Source organism: Marmota marmota, unplaced genomic scaffold (assembly GCF_001458135.2).
Source record: "Marmota marmota marmota unplaced genomic scaffold, marMar, whole genome shotgun sequence".
NCBI classification, from domain to species: domain Eukaryota; kingdom Metazoa; phylum Chordata; class Mammalia; order Rodentia; family Sciuridae; genus Marmota; species Marmota marmota.
The window spans coordinates 9130-16575 of record NW_026000222.1 but is presented as its reverse complement, the minus strand read 5'-3'; the positions used below and the strand labels follow the sequence as shown (position 1 = coordinate 16575).

General features: G+C 42.7%; 1 long non-coding RNA gene across 1 annotated transcript in view; it reads right to left on the bottom strand.

Moving 5' to 3' along the window:
* Window positions 1–6448: 6448 nt before the first annotated feature.
* Window positions 6449–7446, bottom strand: part of LOC125613144 — a 3459-nt gene continuing 2461 nt past the window's right edge. Inside the window, exons 2-3 of the long non-coding RNA XR_007343636.1 lie at window positions 7002–7005; window positions 6449–6903 (exon numbers count right to left, since the gene is read on the bottom strand). This is a non-coding gene — a long non-coding RNA (uncharacterized LOC125613144). The remainder of the gene's footprint in view (window positions 6904–7001; window positions 7006–7446) is intronic.

Sequence of the window (7446 nt, the reverse complement as noted above, 5' to 3'; positions counted from 1 at the left end):
TATATATATATATATAGATATAGATATAGATATAGATATAGATATAGATATAGATATATAGATATAGATAGATAGATAGATATAAATAGATAGATAGATAGATATAGATATAGATAGATAGATTTTAAACTTGGCAGAACATTCTTTTGTCTTCTTAAGACAGCAACAAGACACAGTTCAAAGAGTTCATACCTTCTCACAGAACCCCTTGTTTTGCTAAGCACAGCCATACTTAACTGTTTGTGTGCATGAGCACACACCAGGTGGGCCACATCTCTAGAGTCACTCTGGGCAGGAAGCTCCTGGGGCTTGGTGAGTTCAGGTTTTCCCAACCTTAAAAGTGGCCACCATGGGCTAGGATTTCACTGCTTTTCTTCAAACCTCTGTCCCACAAAGTTGGGTTATGTCACCCTGTGTCAAAGACCACTTCCCAGAGGCCTCTGTGGTGGCCCAGTGCTGGCCTCTGCCCTTGGGCACAGGAGGGAAGCAGGGCTCCATGTGGCTGCCTGGCCCCTGGCTGCAACAGGCCAGATCAGGTGGAGGACTGGCTGGGGTGCAGGGAGGTGGCTCCTGGACTCCCTTTTGTTCTCTCTAGAGGTTCTACTCCTCTTGGTGCTAGAGACAACAAAGCCAGACCTACATACTGTAGTGGGAACAGTTTTCATCCAGTAACTCCTGAGGTGGAGGAAGAAGCAGAGTCCCCAGGAAGCCCAGACAGCTCCCCTCCAAGTGGGAGCCTTTCCCCTCTCTGCAGGATGTCTTCCCATCCCAGGAAGGCATCTCCCCTAGGGTGGGGGCTTCTCCACTCATAGTAGGGTGTCTTCACTCCCAGGTGTTGGCTTCACTCCCAGGGTTGTCTCTCCTCCCAGCAAGGTGTCTCTCTTTGTTGGGTGGGGGCACCTCTCCTCTCAGCCGTGTGTCTGCCCTCTTAGGGGGCATCTCCATTCCCAGCCAAGATTCAGGTGAGTTTTGCAGGCAGAGGGGCTGAGGGCGGGAACTGGTTGCCATCTTGGAATCTGTGTTGCCTTCAGGCTGAGTAGGGAGCTTTCTTCTCAGAGCTGAGCAGAGGAACCCTGACTGCTGGACAAGGTGGTTCATTCCACAAGGAGGGCAGAGCTCCCCTCTCCTCAGAGCAGCCAGAAAAGTTGATAGGCCAGAAAAACCTCAAGGGCCACGTCTCTAAGGGCATCCTGGGGGTAACCCCCGAGAGCAGTCTAGGGGAGATGCCAGGCCTGGAGACCCCTTGGCTACATCTCTAGGGATGCCTGAGGTTTCTCTCCTCAGACCAGCCTGAGGAAGATACCTGGCCTGGGGACCCTCTCGGCCATGTTTCTAGGGACACGTGGGGTTCTCTTTCCTCAGAGCAGCCTGGGGGAGACATCAGGCCTGGGGACCCTGGTGGTCTACATTCGTCTCTTGGGACACTCGAGGCAGGGAGAGATGCAGCCTGCAGCTCCCAGAAGCTGCTGGGTCTTGGTCTGAATTCAGGTTTCCCAACCCCTAGAGTGGCCACCATGGGCTGGGATTTCACTGATTTTCTTCACACCCCTGATCCTGCAGTGGGATTCTGTCACCCTGTGTCAAAGTCCACTTTCAGAGGCCTCTGTGGTGGTCCCTTTCTGGCCTCTGCCCTTGGGCACAGGAGTAAAGAAGGGCTCATTGTGGCTGCCTGGCCCCTGGCCACAGCAGGCCTGACCTGGTGGGGGACAGGCTGGGGTGCAGGGAGGTGGCTCCTGGACTCTCTTTTCTGCTCTCTAGAGATTTGACTCCTCCTCTTACCACAGACAGCACAGCCAGACCTAGTGACAGCAGTGGGAACACTCCTGGGGTTGAGGAAGAAGCAGAGTCCCCAGGAAGCCCAGGATGCTCCCCTCCCAGCGGGAGCTTCTCTTCTTCCAGCAGGGTGTCTCCCCATACCAGGGAGTTGTCTCCCCTAAAGTGGGGGCCTCTGCTCTCCTAGCAAAGTGTCTCCACTTTTTGGGGGTGGCTCCAGTCCTAGGGGTGTCTGCCCTCCTAGCAGGATGTCTCTCTTTCCTAGGGGGTTGTCTTGGTTAGTGGGGGCAAGCATCTCCCCTCCCAGCAGGGTATTTCCCCTCCTAGGGGTTGGCTTCCCTCTCAGCAGGTGTCTCTCCCTTAGGGGGAGGGTCACCCCTAGAGGGGATATCTCCCCTCCCAGCAGGGTGTCTCCCCTCTCAGGGGGCATCTCCACTTTCAGCCAAGCTTCAGGTGATCAGCATAGTGGGAGGCTAAGTGCGGGGCCTGGGGGCCACCTTGGATGCTTTCTGGCCCTCAGGCTGAGGAGGGAGCTTTCTCCTCAGAGTTGAGCAGAGGAACCCTGACTGCTGGACAAAGTGGGTCATTCCACAGGGAGGGCAGAGCTCCCCTCTCCTCAGACAGCCCTAGGATAGGCCATGCTGGGAAACCCTTGTGGGCCTCATCTCTAGGCGTGCCCCTGGGTTCCCTTCCAGAGCAGTCTAGTTGTCTAAATGTCTAATTGTTTAGTTAATATATATTTATATAATTGTTTTTCTTCAATATAAAACACATAATTTATACATTTCTTATACATGCATTCATCTGATGCTCTGCTTTTTAATTACAGATATTTGAGATAAATGTATTTTACTATATATTTGCTTTCAAGAGGTCAAACAACAATCAAGTAATCTCATATTATTATACAAACTGTATAAGATGTTAAACAGATATAAATCTGTCTACAGAAATATCCAAGTACTTTAACTATAGTTTCATTAAGATATTTCTTCTTATCAAGGTACGATAACTTGTTTTGATTGTAAAGTTTTCAGAAATTGTTCCAAAGTATAACCAGGAAATGTTTTAAAAGAAAAGAAGATGCTTCAACAGAGAGGAAGCACACATTGGAGGTCCTCAGAAGAAGAAAAAAAAAATCATCTTTGGGTAAAACAATGTCTTTCTATTCTAGATTTTAATGATAAATATATTTTCCTAAATAGAAAAATCTTTATATCATTATCTAGACAGACAGATCATATAGGAAGTTAAAACAATTGAGAAAAAGATTTATATGTACTGGACGGACTATAAAAATTTTAACTGATTAATTTAAGAATATTTCAGGCTATTTTCCTGATTTTACTATGCTGATGTGAGCTAAGATTTTGTCCATATTTAGACATGATTAAGACATATTAAAATGTTAAGTTTATTTTCTTTCAGGAAGGTCTTTATTGCCTAATGATTTCTACTGTTTAAGGCAAGTTTTAATGTTTTCAATAAATTCATATCCTTAATTAAACACTAAATATATCAAACTGCTGACTTAGATCCCAATTTTTGACAGTTCTTCTTGGTTACTAAATTTGATTGACTCAAAGACACTGCTGATTATTACATATTACTTTGTTTCTTGGATAATTATGAGATTTGGGAGAACATTTTATTAGGACTGAGGTTTTCCAAATTAAAGTTGTATGTTAGTTTTGAGCAATAATGGTTACAAACCTTGTTGAAAATTCATTGGTTGGGGCTGGGGATGTGGCTCAAGCGGTAGCGCGCTCGCCTGGCATGTGTGCGGCCCGGGTTCGATCCTCAGCACCACATACAAACAAAGATGTTGTGTCTGCCAAAAGCTAAAAAAAATAAATATTAAAATTCTCTCACTCTCTCTTAAAAAAAAAAAAAAGAAAATTCATTGGTACTTTATATGTTCTCTGACTGGACCTATTATCTGTAAAAAATATGATAAGATTTATATATCACTCTCTACACTGGGAAGTAACCTTAATCATATTTTCTAAAAGACAATTAAGAGACACCTAATTAAAGGATAATATTCTGAAACAGAGATATTTTAAGACCTTGTCTCAGAAAGAGGTTGATAGTTCTTTCTAAATTGTTAGAATAAATTAACTATCTATATATTGGGAAATTACAATAATCAATAAAATGTATCTCATTTTTATGTCTAGCCTTAATTACTCTTAATAGAAGGCCTTAAAATTTTGCCTATCAGAAAATATAATCAAAGGGAACCTCTCAAACTTAATACAGACCAAAATAAATTCAGGGAGATTTCCAAGAGACCCAGATTCATATATTAATATTTTAGAATTTACACCAGGACTTGAATCAATTTTATTAAATAAAGAAAAGGGGGAAAACAGGACTCCACAGGCACACACTACATCTTACAAATATTTCAAAATTTTCTTAAATTGTGATACTGAGAGTCTTATTGTTACTGAACATAATTCAGTAAATTAATCAGATTTCAAAAGATAAAGTTTAAACCTTTCATCATGATAATGACTGAGAAACCTGGCACTGAAAAACCAGCCTCTATCTCAGAGCAAAGCCTGTCCAAGGAAGGGACATACCTTAGTCCTTGGAAAGACCCACAGAGCACTCCTAAGCACATTCCCACCCTGCTGAGTTGTTTATCTACAAATAACAGGAGAGATCTGCTTCGCCAGGTGTCCCTGACTCAGTCAGGCTAGGTGGGGATCCATAGCAGCCCCCTAGCAGCCACCAATCAGCATGAGACAGGGAAATACCTGGGATGCCAGTGGTTTATGGTGGTTGATAACAAGTTGGGAAACCATGTAGTTCAGCACGTACACCCCTCTTGGCTCAAACCAATCAGTTCAAATGAATACCCCTTTTGTACTGACCAATCACCCCTACCCAACTTGTTCCCACCAGTGAATGTGCTAATCATGTTTTAGAGTTGTTATTTGATTTTCCCGCGGTGTGTGATGATTTGCTAAGGGATGCTATGATGTATGTGAAGTCCCTGCCCTCTCCAAAGAATGTATAAAACTGCTGCAAACCCTGGGCTCGGGGCCTCTCAGCATCACCAGTTGCTGTGTGTGCATGCGGAGGACCGAGCTAGCTCGCAATAAACACCTCTTTGCTGCTTGCATTGATCTTGGGTCTCTGGTGGTCTTTGGGGGTCCTGAATTCGAGCATAACAGCACAGGAAGGTAAATTTTCAGCTGCAGAGTTTATAGCCATGTAGATTCATGAGCTCATCAGGTCAGTAAAATTATGAAGATACTTCTATGGACCCATTTCTCAGGTCCATTTTTAATGTACATTGCAGTGTGGACTGGAAAGCCCACCAATGAAACTAGATTAATTGTACTGATGATATCACTAGTTATTGGTGACAAGTCCTGCTTCCCCATGAATTTTGAACATTAGAGAAGCATGCTGAGGCAGGCATATGAACCAAGGTTTATTTAAAAAGGGGTAACATAGACTTCTCCCACAAGGGAGAAGGGAGTCATAGCTGGTATCCTGGTATCCCAAGAAGCAAGGCGTTCTGCCCTTTTTATATAACCTAGGCTTTCTTTGTTCTCCTGCCTTTCCCCCCTTATCTTTCTCCTCCCTTTCTAGTGACTAGGCCCAGGAATGCTCAGTGGGTGGGTCAAAAGGTGGGATGAAGAGGGAAGAGCAGTGTAGAACAGTCCTGGACATATTAACAACCTTATAGCTCCCTGTAGGGAGGGGAAATTCCTGGGACAGGTTACCTTGGCAACACATTGGAGAAGAGGCAGGTTCTTGATTAGATCCCTCAGGGGACAGTCTCCAACTTCCCAGACTCACTCAAAATTGGCCTCCTTAATCTGACCTGACTCAATGTACCTATCTATACTGACTGCCTGTCTAATTCTGGCTTCACTAACTGTAGTGGTCAGTTATACCTATATGTTGATCCTATGGTAAACAGGATGTCTGGAAGTATCATTTGAGAAAAAGACAGCATATAAGAAACCTAAACCAACCAATCATGCTGGTCCCTAAGATTAAGACTATATTTACTTATCTAGACAATTGCCAGAAAAATTAATAAAATAGATTTTTCCCTATTCCAGACAGTTATTTACATAGAATATCTACCAATGTATTATTGCCCTAATATTTCTACAACAGAAGTTGATACCCTTTCTAAGTGGATGGATTGTGCATGTCTTGTCAGTACAACACAATATATCTAGAAATAATGGATATATTTTAGGCTGGTCTCCTAAAATGGACAAGAACAATTACATGAGGATGCCATAACTCCTAGAAACTTTAAACTCTCCGTGAGATGCAGGCATCCAAAAGATGTTTTGATGTTTGACTCCAACCTTCAGAATATTTATATTACTGATAGACCTAATAAGCTCCTTAAATGTGAGAATTAAGAGGAAGGATAAAAAATACAACTTATATTATTGTTATCTCTAGTTATTTCCAGCTAATATTTCAGATCTAGTATATGTGAAGTTAATGTTCAGGCTTTAAAACAGGTACATGTCAATTAACCAGACAAGGCAAGCTCTTGATCTCATGATCCTTGAAGTGATACTTTAAATATTATTCCTTGCTTCTACAATATTTCTTGCAGTTATATCTTAAGACTTACATTGACTTTCTTAATATTTGACTTAAATTACTTCCAAGATTCTTCATAGTCAGATAAGTACTGATGGAAGGATTGGAACTAAGTTAACATGCTCTAAGAAGCCACTGTAATAAATATTGTGAATGAGCTCTCTGCTCTATGGTTTGTGGAAAGGCCTAAATGCCATGCCAAATAAAAATGTCTATGTTACTATGGCCAAACAGAATGCTTGTTTGGCAAAATAATAATAATAACCTGGATCTTCCAAAGTTAATTAAATGACTTTAATCCTAAATATGTTGAAACATTCCACATGGTGTGTCATTGAGATAATATGTTTTCTACTAATTCCTTTTGTGTTTCAATAGTAGATCATGATGACTTCGGACCAAGAATCCAGTGACTAAAAGATATAATTCCCCAATTGTATTTAAATATTAAGAAAGAGGGAATATGTGGGGAGCCATATTGAGCTACCATGCCTTCCAGTCCTGATGCACCACAAGGATCTGAAAGATCACTGTAGTCTGGCATGGTAGTTCCATGACTCATGACTCGGTCTTTTCCCCCACTCGGATAGCAAGGCCAGTCTTCTGAGTAGGCATACCCTGAGGTTGAGCTACACTCACCTATTCTTTTGTAACACTACCCTTTTACCCTGTTTGGGATAGAATGTTCCATGGAAACTCCTATAAAAAGGCCATGCCTTTGAGCATGGCCTTTCTAGCTATCAGTCAACCTGCTGACAGCAGACGTCATAAAGCCAGACTCAAGCCCCTGAAACCTGACCACTTGAATGATTTGAATGGCTTCTCCCCAATTAAAGGGTTCAGCACATGCTCTCTCTCTCTTTCCATGAACCCCTAAGGTCAGAGGAGCCTTCACAGGACCCAAAGCAAAAGGTTTCTCTGTCTCTTGTGTGATTATTTCATGCAGCCCAGTTCAGTTTACCTGGAGTGACCCTAAGTGTTTTAGTCATGAGAAATGCAACAATTATGGGTAATGTTATTGTGAGTTTTGCCCTCTCACCTCTGTCAGCAATCCCATGGAAACTGAAAGCCATATACCCT